A 20,029-nucleotide genomic window follows, 5' to 3' on the forward strand; every position below is an offset into this window, starting at 1 on the left:
GGACTCTTCTCTGAAAGGCCAAGATGTTTCAGTGATTCCATGTCCCCTCAGACTGTATGTTAAGAAATCACAGTTTGTAGAGGAAAGTCGGTCAAAATATTCTTCAGAAAAAAATGACTGCCTATCATGTCATAACTATAAGTTTTCCTGCATGTCTTTTCTCAAAATCTACTGATGTGTAGGCATGAAAATTTAAGGATGCTATTAGTGTCATATCACCCCAAAACATTATCACTTCAGCATGTCATCTCAGTACTAAAGTCCAGAGTCTCATTTGAAAATTAATATGTAGATACAGAGTGAAAGCTTGGGATTTCCTATGGCGTCTCTCAGACAGCATGGCTCAAAGTACCTCACTACCTCAGTGCAGAAACCACAACACACACAGAGGCTCCACAGAATTCTTAAAAGTATTTGTACTGCACTATTGCAAGAAATCTCAACTCTGATTTGATTCAGTTTTCACAGTACCTGCAGACTAGCTTCGACAGCAAATGTCGATGCTCAAAGTAGATAGGTAAGATAGGTAATTTGTAGAAGATGACAATAGATGGCACAGTCAAGAAACTGTCCATTTACATGGATTCTTCTAATGTTATGTTCTACAAGGTAAGTTCTCACATTAGTGTTACCTATACAAAAAATGCGTCTGTATTTCTGGTGGACAGGAATTACTAGCAAAAACTATTTCTCACTTTCGTGAAAGAAAAATATTAACAATTCTCAGAGCATTTTGCAGCCTAGAAATGACCGAGATCTCAATTATTCTGAAATACATTGTAGCTGTTTTCTCATCAGCCCTCACTTGCAAGAAACCATCAGTGGGTGCAGAGAACTGTCCCATGCAAACACCAAAACCCAGGCCTTCTTCATGGCTACCACTATGAAACTAGAGACAGTCTGCATCCCTTTGTGCGGTCAGTTTGCATTGAATCCATGTAATTCATACTGATCTGTGATACAGGAAAGGAGAGCTGTGGGAAATATACCTTTTTTGCCGTGATCTAGAGTCATTTTTCTGTGATCTGGTCTCTGCCATCCGGGTTTGCGTCACTCCTGGAGCCTTCTGGTACTGCACAAAACCAAACCCCTCCTGATGCCAAACCCTTTTTCTCCAGCACTGCAGCAGAAAGCAGAGCGCTGTCAGTGGTGGCACAGCCCTTTTGCTCCCAAGGGACAGAAGCATCCCCCACTGTCCAGGCATAATATTGTTCAAAAGATTGTAATAAACAAATTATCCTTCAGAGCCTTATGAAACAATTCCTACCCTGATACACTCTTAATAACAAAACTCAAAAAAATAAAAACCCTGCTCTCCTGCTGTCCTTCTTCACTCGTTTCACTAATAGATGCCTTCCATTAAAAAAAAAAAATTCAATCACGAGAAGAAAATAGGAAGATTAATTAAACATTTGCTATCTAAACAAGTCCCACTCTCAAAAGAAAACATAATCATTTTTATGCAGGAAACCTCTTTGTGTAAACATATTAAACTTTCAATCATTAGTACACAAGGACATCAGAGAAAAAGAGTATTATCTGAAGCAGCTACCTTCCAGTCATAATGTTTGCCATATAAGCATCTGAGTACAATGAAACAGAGACCAATACAGTGTGGACTCAAAATTAATACAGCATGATAGGACTGAGATTCTGTAATTATTGCCCTTTTAATGTACATTGGGTAGCAGAAACAAGTTCTCAATTATCAAAATGTCTTGGGGAGTGCAAACTAGCTTAGCCATCTTCATTCTCCTGTATTACACTTATTATGTCTCTGCTGGCCTGTATACCTTTTGTCAACTGCCTTAATAGTGATATGAAAAACTGCATATTACAGAACAAAAAATGGGGAGAGGCTTTATTATATTTTTTTAAACTTCCCAACAGTAAACAACACTTTAAAAGGGAAGACTAGCACAGCAATGTCTTTTCATAGGTGGATTGTTTTCTGAGTGCTCATTCTTCAAATATACAAATATTCAGGTGGAAGGCCTTCAAAGTGTGACTAAATACACACTAAAATATTCTACTACCTCACAACTTTCAAACATCTTAACATCACGCTTAATTTTTATCTTTCATCTTAACATAGGACATAAGTTAATCTCAGAAAAGAAGTTGAATTTGACCTTGAGATAAGTACTTCAGTTAATTTTACTTCAGTATCCTGTAGGTTACAACATATTTTACCTTGACTATCATCAGGATTTACAGCCAACCGTTTCCAATATTTATCAGCTTGTCTGACTTTAATTCTAATAAGCACAGAGCTAACTTCAAATACCACAGCTATCAGATTAAGTTCTCAGAAGCTCTCAGCAAAGTCCATGCATGAATGCTAACTAAGGTAACAAGGACTTCCTTGTGCTACCCATTTTATATAACACATTAATAACAGAGTGTTGACTGAACTAGGAGAAGTCAGGGAGAAGAAACTTCATCCATCCAGTGTATGGGGAAGACAGCAATATCAGGGTTGTCTTACCTTGGGGAGCCCCTGATAACCAAGTGCTTGGCATACACTATGTTGTATGATGGAAATCATTAATTTTCCATTTCGTATACCAGAGAAAGAGAGGGCAAAAAGCAAGAACAGAAGAAAATCCTAGGAGGTAATCAGCTCACAGTACTTAAACACACACTCCTCTGGGTTTGCCAGATACTTTATGTTCACAACTAAACAACCACACTACCTATATAGCCTGACCTTGCCAAAATAATTCACTCTACAGGACAGATCAAACAAAACAAATTTAATCGGAAAGCAGAATGGTAAAGTGTCACAGTTTAAAGCTGGGCCCGGCTATTAAACCTGTAGCAGATGCTCTCTGTTAACCCGCCCCGCCCTGAAGGGAAATGGAAAAGGGAGAGAGACTTATGGGTTGGAAAGGTAAAACAGTTTTAATAAACTCTAATAATGAAAAAAAAAAGTATAATAATAATATTGGAATAATCAAATATATACAAATATATATACAAAACCAAAATCGAGCTCCCCCGATGTCGGCAACGTCACCACCAGCACTGCAGGGCAGGCTCCGGGAAGGCCCAGGCTGGGCCTAGCGACGGTCGAGAGCTGGATTCAGGGATGCAAGGATCGGGATCGGGGGCAGCAGGAAATGGACAGAGTCCTCTTTGGGCACTGGCCGTACCAGAAAGAGAGCGAGACCCTCGTGATCCCCCCGCTTTATACTGAGAATGACGTGTATGGGATGGAATACCTTCGTTGGTCAATTTTGGGTCACCTGCCCTGTCCGCTCCTCCCTGCAGGTGCAACCCCCCTTCGGCTCTTCACTCGTAAGCAGTGAGGAATTTAGCAGTGACCTTGGTTTCTCTAAGAATAAGTACAGCAAGAGCCTTTCTGCATAACATCCCTACCGGCGCCTCAGTGATAACTACAAACTTTGAGCATTATCAGCCTGGAAGCAGACGCTGTCTGCAAAACATGCAGTTGGTTTCAGAAAGTGCAGTTACTTAGAAGAGACTTAGCTGAAAGTAAAAATCACTGAAAGGAAAATTGGTCTGTTTTAGGCCAAATCAGGACATTAAGAAAGCTACCAGGGTACATGGAAACAAAGTTGCAACTTGAAAAGCTTTATATAGCTCTAACAAAAACAGGCACTACTGATACCCTGTTTTTCTGTTGGGTTTTTTGGGGGTTTTTTTGTGTTTTTTTTCGATGCATACTTACAAAAAATGGTATACATAGCTAACGTTTGTCCTGTGTGCACACAAAGGAACTAGCACAAGAAATCGTACACAGTTTCAAGGAAGATATGTTCCTAAAAAGCCTAAATGTCATGCGTTAGTCCCTACCCTCCAACATCATAACACTGACTTATTCGGGAACCTGGAAAGCTAGCTGCTGATTTGCAAAAGAGAAATTTTCTTTTTTTTCCCCAGAAGATTCACCTTTTTTTAATGTGATACCAAAAATGATACCAAACCAAACTTCTATTCCTACAAGTTTTTTCTATGCTACCTCTGTATTTAAAGCTGAATTTCTAATTACAGACTCCAGGTAACTGACGTTCATGAATATAAGCACAAACTGCCTTTGCTCTTCGTTTACACAGATCCATACACATTTTTATGTATATTGCTTTGTATATGTGTGTGCATATAATTAATGTATATATGTATTACACACTTATATGCAGCATGAAGACATGAGTACAAACACAAAAATGCACCCTTTGAAATAGCCTAAGCACATATGTTCATGGGTGTTGTGTGCATATGGGTTTATCCCCCTTTTCTCCTATCCCTCACTGATCCTCAAACATTACCAATTAGTCTCAGCAACAGGTGGCTAGCCGTAAGGACAGACATGCAAAATAAACAGCGCTTTCTCAAAAAGCTGGCTATGCTTTGATAGCTGCTGTGTCACAGTACAGGCAGCCGCTATCAAAGAGGCATGTCCCTAATTGTGAAGACTGCAGGGAAAGGAAGACAACCAGCTCGTGATTAGCCCCCTGATTAATGTCACCCAAATGACTCCGCAGCTTTTTGTGTTGGGGGGGAAAGCTCTCAAGCGGTAGGAGGACAGAACCGTAACACAGTCCACAAGATTTACATTCGAGTGAAGCCTCTGAAGCAACGTGTGATCACAAAGGGAGAAAGGCAGATCATTTTGAAGGCTCTGACATGCAGCCTCAGCAACTAAAGTGGGATATAAGCCTCGCTGCGTAGTGTGACAGTAGTTATGGCTTCTCACCAATTACTTCTAATAGGGGCGGCTCCATTTCCCCATTACTGTGTGAAGCAAGTAGAGAGACAAAGACTGTACCTTAAATAGAGACACTAAATGCAGAGTGCATGGCTGTCAGATGAACCACAAATGAACACAGAAGCCACTTCAAACTTAATAAATACTGATCTAACTTCCTCACCCTTAAAATACAGAGAACAAAACTGCCTGTGAGTACAGTGGGGCCCCTTCTGAAGCTTGTACTTTGGAAAAAAACAACCATTGGTTCAATAATCCCTTGCCTTATTAAGCACTTTGGGTCAAAGTGAGCAGGAAAAGCTTTCTCCAACAGGAATGCTAACAAATACAATCCCTATTATGAAGTAATAGTGAATATTTCTTTTTGAAACTGATGATAAAGTAGGGCCATACCACCTTTTCTCTAAAAGTAAGAAATCACAAAACGTTTGTTCGAAATGTATGAACAACTAGATTTTAGGTTGGCTTCTATTACTATCATTTTAATAAGAAGCTTTAGGGGCTGGACTTCAGCTGAATTCTCACCATAGTCACCAGCTTCCTTTGTGAGTAAACATTTACCATTTTTAAAAAAAGCAAACAAACCTAACCTCCCTCCCCTGCCCCCTGTACCCAAGACCTGAACACTTGACAGAGACAGAAATGCTGGGGAAAAGTCACAGCAAGAGGAATGTGAACATTGCTTGGTCTTAGTATTAGATTTAGGGCTGCTGCAACCCATGTGATAACTGGAAGGTTACGGGCCATGCATGTAAACCTGGCTGATGAAGGCCAGGTGCAAACTACTCTGATAAGAACAAGGTGCATTAAAGTCTGACTGACTGATTGAGGCCAAGAGTACCATGATTGATGAGGACATGTACACACAAATGTGGTTGGTAGGAGTATATATAAATCCTTCTCCATGAGGATCTGCAGTCTCCTGAGTCATTAAACTAATATACGAAAGATTCCATTAAATTCCAGTAAAATTAAGTTTTGCCACATTTTTTAAACAAGTCTTAGTGAAAAACATATTCAAAAGGCAAAACAGTCACTGGACCAAGCACTTAGATAACATTAAAAGCCAATGAAACTTGGTCATCTCCCTGCCATTGGACCTCCGAAACCTTCTCCTTAGAAATTAAATAAAGTTCAAAGCATAGAGATGAAGCATCTTGCCAGCCAGCTTCTGTGGTGTTTAAGTTTAAGGACTATTTTGTCTTCATTTTGTTTTAAACATATGACATTTCATATCAACAGGTCAAGATCTGTAAGAGACACCCCACAATAAGACAGGCTGTAGGGAGATTCTGGTATCTGAAAACACAGCTACAACCTACACAACATATTCTAATTAAAAACTTGCTTGTGGATGCATTTGCATGTTTCAAATAAATAAACTAGGAATTAACATCACACATTGCCATTTCTATACAATTACCACAGTAATTAAAAGCAATAAACACTAAATGTTTAAAATTCTTCCTTCAGATCATTATCATCACAGTCTTCTCTTTTTCCTTAAAATAAAAAAGAAAGGCTATTTTCCCCTAACAAAACATCTCTTTAGCACATAAAGAATTAGCTAAATAAAAAGCAGCCATCCTCCCACCCAAGACATATGGGAAACAAAACTATTTGCATATATCCCCACAGGTCCCCCTTTGCTTGCCAATTTCCAGTCTTTAAGTCATTATTAAGCAAAAACAACATTTGGCTGCTAATATTTCTTAGCATGTTTTGCTATAGAGAATACTCAAATCAATATCAATTCCTCATAGCAGCATTTCAAATAAGGGATTTTTTTTTTTTTTTTTCCAGTTAGGTGGATAGGGGAAGAGCAACTGATGTCATCTACCTGGACTTGTGCAAAGCACTTGACACTGTCCCCACAACATCCTTGTCTCTAAATTGGAGAGACATGGACTTGACTGATGGACCACTCGGTGGATAAGGAATTGGCTGGATGGTCTCACTCAAAGAGTTACAGTCAACAGCTCAATGTCCAAGTGGACACCAGTGACGAGTGGCGTTCCTCAGGGGTCGGTATTGGGACCGGTCCTGTTTAACATCTTTGTTGGGGACATGGACAGTGGGATTGAGTGCGCCCTCAGCAAGTTTGCCAACAACACCAAGCTGTGCGGTGTGGTCGACACGCTGGAGGGAAAGGATGCCATCCAAAAGGACCTTGACAGGCTTGAGAGCTGGGCCTGTGCAAACCGCATGAAGTTCAACAAGGCCAAGTGCAAGGTCCTGCATGTGGGTTGGGGCAATCCCAAGCACAAATACAGGCTGGGCAGAGAATGGATTGAGAGCAGCCCTGAGGAGAAAGACTTGGGGTGATGGCTGACGAGAAGCTCAACATGAGATGGCAGTGTGCGCTTGCAGCCCAGAAGACCAACCGTATTCTGGGCTGCATCAAAAGAAGCGTGGCCAGCAGGTCGAGGGAGGTGATTCTGCCCCTCTACTCCGCTCTTGTGAGACCCCACCTGGAGTACTGCATTCAGCTCTGAGGCCCCCAAAATAAGAAGGACATGAAGCTGTTGAAGCGAGTCCAGAGGAGGCCACAAAGATGATCAGAGGGCTGGAGCACCTCTCCTATGAAGACAGGCTGAGAGAGTTGGGGTTGTCCAGCCTGGAGAAGAGAAGGCTCCGGGGAGACCTCATAGCAGCCTTCCAGTACCTGAAGGGGGCCTACAGGAAAGCGGGAAAGGGGCTTTTTACAAGGACAAGTAGTGACAGGACGAGGGGGAATGGTTTTAAACTGAAAGAGGGTAGATTTAGATTAGATATTAGGAAGAAATTCTTTACTGTGAGGGTGGTGAGACACTGGAACAGGTTGCCCAGAGAGGATGTGGCTGCCCCCTCCCTGGCAGTGTTTACGGTCAGGTTGGATGAGGCTTTGAGCAACCTGGTCTAGTGGAAAGGTGTCCCTGCCTGTGGCAGGGGCGTTGGAACTAGATGATCTTTAAGGTCCTTTCCAACCCAAACCATTCTATGGTTCTATGATAACAGAAGTAAGAATATTCAGGAACACATTGATCTAAACATCCCCAAAATCGCTCACATTTACACACAAAAGCCATAGGTATTCTTACCTCCTAATTTTCTAATAAATGCACAAACAAAAAATGGCCCTGGAGATTCTGCTGGAGCAATACTTGAAAAACAGCAGTGACCGCAAATAAGAGGAAATTCAACGAGGTTTTTGTTTTCTAAACAATCATTCATCCTGATGTTCTAACACTTAAGCTTTCATCGTTTTTAAGAAACAAAGATCTAATTAGCTATTGTTTTGCTAGATAGCAAGGGTAATCTTTCTTCCTACATTAATATTAAAAACCCATAATGAAAATGCACTTCTCTCCTGCAAAGGGTCAGTGCTTCGCAAACACTCCCCCCTGCCCCAAATGATTATTAGTTTTGTAAGGATTTTCCCTTACCTCAGGTGGCATTGCCAGCCCTTCTGCAGCAGAAGAGTCTCAAATTTGTCTGGTTTTACTATACCATGATTAATGGCCACAGTGCACAGAAGAATAAATTTCATTAAGTCGCAAGCAAAAGAAAAGGCCACTTTCAGAGGAATTTTTTAAAAAGTGAACAAGAGAAAGGTAGATGTTGCATTAACCATGACTAAATCCAAAATTTTGGGGAGCAGATCCTAAGACAGCACAGTGATTACTATAGAACGTGGTTTTTAGAATCATTTTAGAGATAGTTTACTCCATCTCAATCCATTATACAATATAACAATAACAATGAGTCTTCCTGACATCAGCTGAGGAAGATGAAACACAGAAGGTTAATTAACACACACAAGGGATTAAAACACTGGAACATTAGAAACAAACCCTTTCCTGAGCAATGGCAGTCACGAGTCCTGTGACTTTTTGTCTGATGGTTGGATTACCTCATGTTTAATAATACTTGATTAAAGCTTTTAGTACCCTTGAATCTTCTGTAAGATCCTTTTATTTCAGATTCCCTGATGTTGAACCTAACCGAGCAGCTGCTGCTGCTGGGTTGATTCTTTGCTGTCTAATAGTTTGCAATTGGGTTCACAGTGCAACATGTTACCCAGCAGGAATTTGGAGCTCTCTCTTTTATTGACCACGTATTTTTTCAGAATGTATAGAAAAGGCTTAAGGCATCTGCCATAATAGATTGGTTTGACATTGGTAACAAGATCAAAATTATTCAGGACACAAGCAGATTGACAAATGATCTCACACATGCAGAATGAAATCACAGAAGCTGTATTTTTTCAGGAACCATGTAAAATTCAACACAAACTGAACAATTCAGTCATTGCATACATGTAGACAGCCCATTCTGCAAACAGTTATATGTGTTTCAATTTGAGGTAATGTTTAGCCTTTACGCTCCCTCTACTCAGTCTAAAGGTAGAGCACTTAACATATGCATGTGTTTTGCAGGGTAGGAGCAGATACTGCTTCATGGGCCTCCTGGCATGGATGGCATCGGGCTCTGTTGCTTAAAAGTGCCTCATGCAGGTGTTTCCTCACATCAGGCCACCCTTTCTGCAGCAAGATTCGAAGTCAGGAGTCATTCTGTGTATTTTAGATACGCTATAAATTCTCCAATTCCCTTCCTGTGATTACCCATTTATATCTGGGTTTCAAGGAGACTATTCACTCATTTAAAGTTACACTGGTATATCAGTTCTTGCATAATTGGAGAAAAAGAAGGTAATAAAGTTTTCATCTTTATTCTTTATTATTTAAACCAACCCAATCCATATTCTTTAACTTAAACAAGAAAATATATCTCAGTCTACACAGCAAACTTCCTTCTCTCCTTCTCCCAAAAATGAAGCTTTTAGTTAATTTTTACACTGTATTTTTTTAAAATGTATTGCAATGAAGTTGCTGAGTTAGTGAAATTAAGCCCTTGTGTCACCTTCAATACATGAGCTAAGCCCATAGAGGGAAGCAGACAAATCTCACTGCTTTGTAGTTTTCTCTCTTGCCACTTAAGTCCAATAAAAATTTTCAATCACATCATGTTATAAACCATCCAATGGTTTTCTGATGCAACTATCTGAAGAGCCTCTAAGCATCTTATTGCTCTCTGACATAACCAAAAAGCATTCAAGATTTCTATTACTGCGCATTAGCTAATTTTGTCTGTTACTGATGCATAGCAGAAGTTACTAAACCAGATCCAAAGTGAACTGGCTAAATTACAGTAATCCAAACAGGAAGAGGATAATCTGAGATTCCACCAAAAGAGACTTCCATCCTCTAGTGACATTAAGGCCATCACACCAGTGTAGCATGGTTACACACAGACACAGCCAGTCCATGGTTACTGAGAGAGTAGCTGCATTTGCCAAACTCACTTGTCTCTGGGGTTCCAGCTCCTTCTACTACCATGATTTGGAGTTTTGTTCCTTTCTAATGGTGTAAGTAGGATTTGAGAGAAAGAAAACTTAAATACATCTGTCATCAGTACTCAGTCAACCCCACTAATTGGCCAATAACCCAACTTTTAAAGTGTCCCTCTTTCTTTGCCTTCCACCCTTCCCCACTGCAAGGCTGCCCTTGTTATTTCTGTTTTAATACCATAATATAATGTTGCACTTAATTACATCTTGTCCAGACTTATGTGGCTGCACAAGATGGGAGAGAATAAAAGATATAAACCACCACAAAGACTCCCACAGATACTACTTTGTACAGCAGAGACAGAGTGTATCACCAAATATTGCTTGCTAAAGGGAGAGGGCACTTTGGGCACCAGAACTGTCATTTGGAGTCAAATATCTGTGGGCTAAAGAAACAATTTTCATGTTTCTTTAATAAAATTTGATGAGCTCATATATACTTCCATACAAGGTAATCGTAACACAGCATCCTTAATGCAGAGCAACAGGGAAGATCTTCACTCAAAATTAAAGCAAACTGCTGTTCCTTCAGCCAACAGGATTTCTATTACACCACGAGAGCCTGATGGTTAGGTGTTGGTGCTCTGGCTGCGCTGACTTATGAATACAATGCCAGAATTTGACCTTTAATTATTCTTCCATAGCAGGGGGGATTCATATTCCTACTGACAAAAATAAATGGAAGAAAGACAGTTCCTTCCTGTAAAGATTCTGTCATTTGACAGATAAAGGTGATTACAGAGAAGTGTTGGTTCTAGTTAATGGATTATTCTTTTCTCAACAAAGTTCTCTTGATGTCATAATATGGCTTTTGGAAGACAAGATATATTTTAATTCCTGTTAATGGCAACGTCAACTATTAATACCAGTGGGCCAAAGCAAAATGACTTTCAAAATCACTGAGGAGTTGCATTAGGACAAATGAGATCTCTGGGTTATGGTCCATTATGCAAGGAAGGCATTTTGTATTTCAGGGACTGAATATTTCTTGGTCTTTTGGTATAAACATAACCATTCTTCCATAGCATAGTTTCTCTATTTTCTTCACTCTACATGGGTGCTTTGCCAGGAAGATATTTTGCTGATGATATAAGAAAGTGGTGGCCAGAGGAAGACCAGAGGAAATCATGATCACATTGGAAATTAAATTCAAGCCAGCCATAATATATACCAGAGCTGAATTACTATCCTGAGTTCCCTTCCAAGTCTGCTATGAGACAGCTGAAGATTTATCCAGCCAAAGGTTCGATTCTTACTGATGGATGAGATAGGCTGCTGGGAAATGGGGACCATCAATAGTTCCTGACCTGGTAAGGCCTTCCAAATTGATGAACTGAACTAGTGCCTCCAAACAGAGTTACAGTAGCTTTGTTTCCATTCAGAGCTCTCCCATCACAGGGAATCATCAATGAAATTATTGCGAGGGGTATCCCCACTCAATTTTCCTCTCTTTCTTGAAGCCCTCCACAAGTCTCCCCTATGTTTTTGTTAGAAACAGCCTATTTGGGTCTTGGTTAATAGAGAGAGAGAGATGAAAACAAAACGTCCAGTATTAAAAGGATCTCTGTAGTACTCAACGTTCCCCAGTAATGAGACTAATCCTATTTACTCAATTTGTACACAAAAAACAATGCATTATTTCCATTTAAACAAATGCTGTAACAACATGATGAATATTAAATCACTCTCCAATGGAACTCAGACATTCAGATTACATTCCTAATGGGCTCTGACTCTGAATAATCCAAACTGCAAAGCCTTTTTTCCTCCACTTTTTATCTAATTCTTCACAGTATAATGATGCATTTGCTTCTAAAAGATTGAAATAACTCTTAAAATAACTCCCAAAGCAACAGATTTAAACATTAAATGCACCAAAACGTAAATGCAGAAGGCACAAAAGGCCTGCACAGAACAGTTCAAGAAAGAGTAAAACTCTGCCACCTTTGCACACCTTTGGCTGGGAAGGGAACCTTACATAGCTGTGGAAAGATGGGTAGACATTAAAAACAAATTTCAGAACCTTACTGAAATCAAGGTAAGATACGTAGTTTATAGTCACACAAGTATCTTAGTGGTCCATCACTCCCCATGATTCTGCAATTTTTATACAATGGAACAAGCACCGCTACCTTATCTTGTAGGATGATGCATTAAACTGTAAATTGCTCAGATGCTATGATAGAAGAACCTCACTAGATGAATAGTTTAATGTGAAGTCATAAAGGTAGTGTATAACACAGATGGCTCCAGTATTGACTGAATATATAACTTGGGGTTCTGCTCTGAGCCCAGACAACTCCAAGTGCTTTGAGATCTGCATTGTTAAGGGAGTCTCCACAGTTTCGCACTGACTACTTCCTGAAGAGAGGGAACAGCGAGGTGGAAACTTGTACAGTACAAATTCCAAGACCATTTCACTGACAGGAATTCACATTTCTTCATTTTCCACCACTTCCTTATTTAATAACCTCCTAGGCAGAGTACGTAACTTATCTTTGTTTGCATTCACCTCCACCTGAAAATCAATCCAGCTTTGCTTACCCTTCTTGAATGCTGCCCCTTTTTTTTCAGGTAAGGAAAAGTATCTTGCTTTCCTGCTTGCCATTACAAAATAAAAGATTATCTTGCACTTTCATGAGGGCTAGGAGAATGGCCGTTGTGTTTGTTTTAATTCACAGTATGAATGATATTTATTTCATATTCCACAGAGATCACTATGGTACAGACTATTTTCAGTCTTAACTTGTCTTTTCAGAAAAAAAAAAAGAGGGGGAAAAAATTGTGGCTTTACATTTAAATGCAATCTTGGATTGCATGGATCAGATCTTTCCAGTTCCCAGACACTGAACAAAAGGCTCGTTCTGTATAATAATTTTGCTACATTATATATACACTAATGTAGTATTCTGCCACTTTATAAATATATTAATATATCACAAGCATATAAATACTGTGCAGTAGTGATAATAGCACATATTTGTTGATAGCCATACAATATGTAGAAAAATTACATTCCCTACCATACTACTTCTCTAAGAAGATTCCAGGAGTTTTGCATTCATTGTGGTCCTCAAGATTAATCCCTTCTATGAAGATAATGACTAACAATGTTATCTCTTCTCTAATATACTCAGTCACCATGCTTTACAAGCAGAGGAGAAACAAAAAGAATCCTTCAGAGTACATTCATTCACTGTTTGTCATCGATCAGCAGAGAAAAGGAATAGTCCTCACCAAAGCGCTAGCCCCAGCCTATGGAAAGAGTGCTGAAGAAAGCCAGCAAACCAACAAAAAAGCTTACCTATGAGCAAAAATAAAATAAAACACAGTATCTAAACACAAGAGGTGTGAGAAGGAGAAGGAATGGGATTTCTGTCTCAATAAGGAAGATACAAGGCAGTGATGGGAAAGCCACGCCAACTCTTAATTGGGTAAAACGAAAAAGAAACCATTTCCATCCATGAAGGAAGTCAAAGAAGTCCTGCCCAGAGTGGCATCAGAAAGATTACCAGGAGGGACTGGGCAAAGGCAGGAAGGGAGCAGAGGAAATAGCTTTCCTTGATTCCATATATGAACTCATGTATGCATTTACACAGAAGCATATACACACGTTCATGTAAATATACACATGCTCCTTTACCACCTTGAAATCCATACATAAACATGTGTGTGTGTGTTTGTATATATATACACACATGTATTCTCTCCCTCTCCCCTACCGCTTTCCGTGAAAGACAATAGAGACTGGGAACTTATGCATCAAAGTTCATTGCATATGGAGATGTCTGAATATGTTTTCTCAGAATGATGGTGTTGCTGCCTGAAGCCCTACATATATCCTCAAGGTCAGACTTCTATCCTTCTGCTGGTTTTCCAGCTATGCATCTATCGAACAATTTCTAAATGGATGTATAATGTTCACTCTAACAGATGTGAATCAAAGCGACTCCCTTCTGGAATTAGTTCCTCAGCGTCCCTGCTCAAGCACACCAAATCATCCTTACATTTCTCCTTGCCATTTGCACATGCCTGAACAAACAGTTTAGCCTTATGCCATAGCTTGAAAAGTCACGAGATTCAAACTACCATCAGTCAGGGAAAGAAAGTCCAAGAACTTAGGACCTTCTGCAGATGACATCTACAATTTTCAAAGGCCTCTCTGTTCAAGATGAATTAATTTGCACCCTCCGGTTCCAGGCTGCTGAACTTCTTTAGACAGTGTGTGCTGTATTATGAAACATTTCTCTGTTTCAGAATATAAAGGGGAAAAAACAGTCACCAATAGCCACTAGTTTCTGCAAAGCTGAGCCTGGAGACTGTTCACTAAAATGTTACAATGAGTTGAAAAAGAGACAGAAAAGAATGCACAATTAATGCTTTCAGGCCTAGATTAATAATCACTTTTGACCAGACAACTGAGCTGAAAAACTGGTGGAAAACTGCTTCTAATAAAGACTTTAGTTCAGTTTTTTTCATGAACATCCCCCTAGATATGTACTTCTGAAGTCTTTTAAAATAGAAATTGATTTTAAAAATAACTATCTTGAATAAAGAGCACAAGCCTTCTGTTTTGAAACTGTCAATCCACAGCATTTTAAATTTTTCAAAAGAACTTGCATCCTCTCTTTGCAAAACATTTTTCAAACTATTTGAAAGTTTGAAATTATTTACTTAACTTGCCTTGACTTTATGAGTAAGAGAAGTCGCCTGAAACTGCCCAAACTGTTTGCCCAAAGATCTTTGACTTGTTTCTACCATTGAACTTCCAGGTAAGCCATGAGAGTACTCATTCAGAATAAAGTTTTTACCATAACTTTAAGATCATTTGTATATCATATCAGTCATTGCCCTGAAAGTATTTAGTGAATAGCTTTTATAGAAAACAACCTCTGTCCACTGCTCCCATACCCTGCTAGGAATTGTGGTGGGGTTAGAGAGGGGGAATTCTTACTTCTGCTATTACCACACTTACTCATAGATCTTAAAAAACAAAGTACTAAAATTAATTTATAAGTAGTAATTTGAAGTTAAATTGACTTTCTTTAATTACATTTAGTGTTATATACTGCGATGCATTACTAAATAAAAAAATACTATCGAAAATTACAAAAATCCATGCTTAATTTAAGTAGGCCAATTACTTTAAGTGCTGCTACAGTCTGAAAAGTGATTCAAGGATAAATATGGGAAGACACAATGCCATTTCTTCAATAGCTTCCAGATCAAATTCAATGTAAAAGTCAAAAGGTCAATATTTTTTTCCTCCACCCCATCGCATCACAAACTCCCCGTGGGACTTGGAGAACTTGGTTGAATTCCTTCTGTGGTTGAATTCTTTCTTCCCTGGTATCCTCTGAAGCAGCAATGATCATTATACATTATGTTATGAGACACACTCTTTTCACAGGAAAGCCTTCATTTTTTCTAGGTAGAAACTGAAGATTTTATATTTCTCTGGAGTCTAGACATCCAGTATCTCTGATTATACATGAATAACTAGGTGGTGCAGAATTTGCATAGAATAAACGCTCAGAAGATTCTGTTCCTTGTTGGATGAAAAGGTGCTTAGGCCCAGTCTATGCCTCCCTTTATTATCTTATACAGCAGCACCAATGACCGATGTCCAAGGATTCTCTCTCTAAGTCATTGCTGTTGCAGATTGATGACCATAAAGACGCTATACTTCTCTGTGGCTGGCTAAATTCTATATATTTTACTATTCAAACACAGCAATTCAAGCTTCTCTGCAAAAGTTCCAGCTGGAATGCTCCAACCAATTGAAAAACCCAGGTATTTTTAATAACGCATGCAGGAAGCTCATGACATTAAAAACCAAGTTCTTTCTACATAGCAAGATTCAGCAGGAAGCATTCAAAATTAATGTGACATCAATGATCATAACAAAAAAAAATATTGAAAATAATATATAAATCAATAAGTTGTGGGGGTTTTCCCCCCTTGTGTAGGAAAAAGCTCCATAGATAGATGTGAAAGGTCCAAAATTCTTCAAAAGTTTCTTCTGTAAAACTTTTGTACAGCACTTTCTTAACCAGACAACACTCACTTACTGACGCCAAAAATTAAGAATAAAATATTACAGCTCCCTTTCACAGGTCTAATACCATTTTCACTGACAAAACAGAGTCATAAAAGAAACCTGTTTTGTCTTACAATTTGTAATATGGGTACGTGCGCATGTGTAGGAAAGCAGAGAGACTTGATATAACCACAAAGACAAAGTGTTTTTCAACAGTAAGATCAATCTAGTGAAAACACAGCTATTACTCACATTTCTCTTCAGAAATATGACTTGGTATTCCTCATTGTTTTCATTTTCACATTCAGCCTCCAAAATCCTTCTCAAATCTTTCCTCTAACCATACTGCTGTTTATTTGCTCACTGTGGAAGCACACTTTCAACTGGCTATTACCCAACCTCATCTTTCTGTGGGCAGCACCCACAGCTTTTAACCTATAGTCATTTTAGAGCTTGGTAAGATTCTTTATTAAACTTGCCATGCTACCAATTTTTTTTATCAGAAAATATGATTACTAATGCTTCTACATGGAGGAGGTAGGAAAAATAAAACATTAAACTTCCCAGCAGGCCTTTACACACTGATGAAAGGTATGTAAAGATGCAAAAGATGCTCCCGTAGAGGAAAAAGCAATTCAAAACACCTCAGTGCAGCTGAAGGGTTTTAGGATGACACAACAGATTTGACTTCTGTTGCAGGCTTTTTAACAGGTAGACCTAGTTCCACAGAGCACCATCTGACAGCCATTGACAAACTTAGGGTCAATTCATTTTTTTTCCCCCAGAAAATTAATATAAAATATCAGGATTTAGCATGGGATTTTCATAAAGACATTAAAGTAAAATAATACATTTAACATGGCCCTGGTTCCTTGAGGTCTTACTGGAATTGCCTTTTTCCTGAATGTGCCACTTAATTCTGTTCCCTAAAGAATTTCTAAAGAAATTTCAAACACCAGTTCAGTCACACTGGGAGGAAGGTTTTTCTTTCCATTTCACAGATGGGAAACAGAAGCATACAGGGGCTAGAAAGCCTTCTCAAGATGACATGACAAAGAATAACAGGGACAGAGAGAGAGCTCAGGCCTTCTCGTTCTGGCCTTAAGCTCCAACAGCTCTACAGCACATCAGAAAGAGAGGAGACTTGCCTTATCTTAGCTATGACTTACTTGAATTGCTATAGTACCTAGCTATCATTTTCACATCAGACAGCAGTCTCATCAGCAGAAAGCTCCTGTTGTGATCAATGGGGAGTAGACTCCTGTGCGTCTTCTGAAATTATGCACAAACCATAAATGAGAGAAGGGGAAAAACAAGGGCTGAGTCATGAAGACGAACCTTTATCTTTTCTTATACAAATACAGGAGAACTGTATGAATATGTGTCAACTGACTTTCCCCTCATTGGTATTGCTCAGTACGAGAACAGTGTATCATTGAGAAGAGTCTGAATGCTGCAACCATCAAGTCTGAAGTCTTTGATAGATCACTTCTCCAGAACGAAGCTATTACCCATTTCTTGGTATTATTCATTCCTTCACCACAAGTGACAAAATCTAAAAGCTGGTTTCAGATTAGGCGGAATGCCACAGTTTGTACCCTGCTTCTACCATTTCCATTTGGCAATCTTTTTCTTTAAAACTTCCGCATCTTTCCTGTGAAATTTTTTCATTTCTTGTTACAGAATTTAAGGCATTTTACTGGAAAGGACTGCATTCTTTCACTGAAGTTGTGCATACAGATTTATCATAAGCACAACAGTATTAAGGATCTTATTAGGCTGTTCAGTGACTACTCTGTATTTCTAATTGCCAAGTCTGTTACTTTTCCTTAATTTAGTCAGTGCAGAAATTATAATCCAAAATGTATGTCTGATAAGGGACAAGTAATTCATGATGTAAATAATTTTCAGCTCCAGTATAGCACAGCGTTACTATAAACACGGGACTTCTTTAAATCATGCAATGTTATTTTGTCTTTAGAAAACCTGTCAGTTTCCACAAGGAGGACACCAAGGGATTGGCTGGTTTTTAGAGATCAGCAGATGGACAAATTAAACATAACTCAAGGGAGTAGTATAACTTCCAGAGAGCAGGTAGAGAAGGACCATTTATTACAGTAAACCACAAAACCCCAATGTTGGAAATTCTCCATAATCATGAACATGTGTTCTTCAAGTGACCTCCCTCCTCATGACCAGTAGTCAACTCCTGCACATTGAGTGAGGAAGTGCTGCTGGAGATGCATAAGCACGGCTCTGCTGAAGCTAACTAATGAGAGCAATGGGCATGTCCAGGGAGCCAGGCTGCTCTTCTTGAGCTCAGCATGCAATATCCTGGGAACTAGGTTATTTATCCCCTATTCACTGATGCCTGCCCAGAGCTGGCAAGGGTCAGTTGGCTTCTTTACAAAACTCCTCCCACCAAATTCTTATGAAAAAAAAAAAAGTCCTTCTAGTGGAATTAGTATAAGATGGTTGTCATATTCAAGAGGAAGAAGAGAGGAAACAGCACTCGGACAGCTGCAGTATGCAACACGCTCTCCACTGGAAGAAGCAGAATGCCTGTGGCAATTTTCCATCCCCTTTTAGTGTCTATCTTACTGGTACAGACTGAAGGTCAGTCTGTGATAAATGGAAAAGATAAATTTGATCATAACTGAATTTACAGAGTATGTGAATTAAGGCTTTCAGGATGTGGTACTGAGATGTTAACCCCTTGCAGAGAGAGGCAAAGAAATATGGTTCTGCTACTGGAATAAGTGATAGCATAGTTCAGTAACCAGGTTTGCTACCAGGGAAAATGGATGACAGCAGTTCATACATAATGCATCTGTGGTATTCCCAGGGGTCGAAACTGCACCCTTTGAAGATCCCTCACTCAAGCAGTTTTGGAAGTTTAAAGCTACAAACCAGTAGGAGACAAACAACAGTAACTATAAAAGGATGTTTTAAGACATTCTTTTAAGAACTTTTTTTTTCTTGGAAATAACTGTTAGAATAATTTTATCTTTTTAAGCCCAGGCCTCTGCTACACAGCAACTTTCTCATCACGACCAGAAGGCCACCAAAAGAACACCTAGCACATACGTTGTGGTTTTTGCTTTCAAAGCATTCACTGGTCAAGCATTACATAGGACAGTAATTACATGGTAGTTTATTTGCTGGTTTGCTAGATTTTTGAGTCTACAGATTAACTCTACAAGAATCATGGTAGCCTTCTCATGCTTAAATAATTCTATATAATTAAAAGGATGTTAGAGCCTCAGTTGATTTCCCACTTAAAACAATCCTCATCATCTTCAATCTACCTGTTGAAGAAACAGCAAGTGACATCTCTAACAACTGAGAAGAGAAAGCTGAACCCAAGACTTTCAGAACTCATTCAAGCTCAGGACTCTTTGCATAGCTTTTTTGTCTTTTTGTTTAAAAAAAAACAAAAAACAAACAAAAAAAAACCAAACCAAACAAAAACCAAACAAAAAGGAGTAGCCCAACTTCCAAACCAAAAATACTATTTCTCTCTGATTCACTATTGAAAATCTGTCATTATATAGGGAGAATGCAAATAAAGATCTATTTTTCAAACTGTAATTTAACTTTAATTTCTTTTGTTTGTGTTTTGTTCATAATAAGTCATCACACCAAAACATATGCATCAGGTTTTAAATCAAAAGTGATTGCAGGGTTTTAAGACATACCGTAGAAAATTTATTTTCCCCATTACAGATGCTATATCCTAAGATGAGAGCGCTGAAAATACCATGAGTTAAACATATGAAACAGTGTTCCTACCAGTTGAACAGAGGGGGGAATTAAAAAAAAAATTATGTGCACAGTTCTCTATCACTCTGAGAGCTTCACACAATGA

General features: G+C 39.0%; 1 protein-coding gene across 4 annotated transcripts in view; it reads right to left on the reverse strand.

Moving 5' to 3' along the window:
- Positions 1 to 20,029, reverse strand: part of GRID1 (glutamate ionotropic receptor delta type subunit 1) — a 609,362-nt gene that overhangs the window by 302,665 nt on the left and 286,668 nt on the right. The gene's annotated exons all lie outside the window — the stretch shown is intronic.

Source organism: Nyctibius grandis, chromosome 4, assembly GCF_013368605.1.
Source record: "Nyctibius grandis isolate bNycGra1 chromosome 4, bNycGra1.pri, whole genome shotgun sequence".
NCBI lineage: Eukaryota > Metazoa > Chordata > Aves > Nyctibiiformes > Nyctibiidae > Nyctibius > Nyctibius grandis.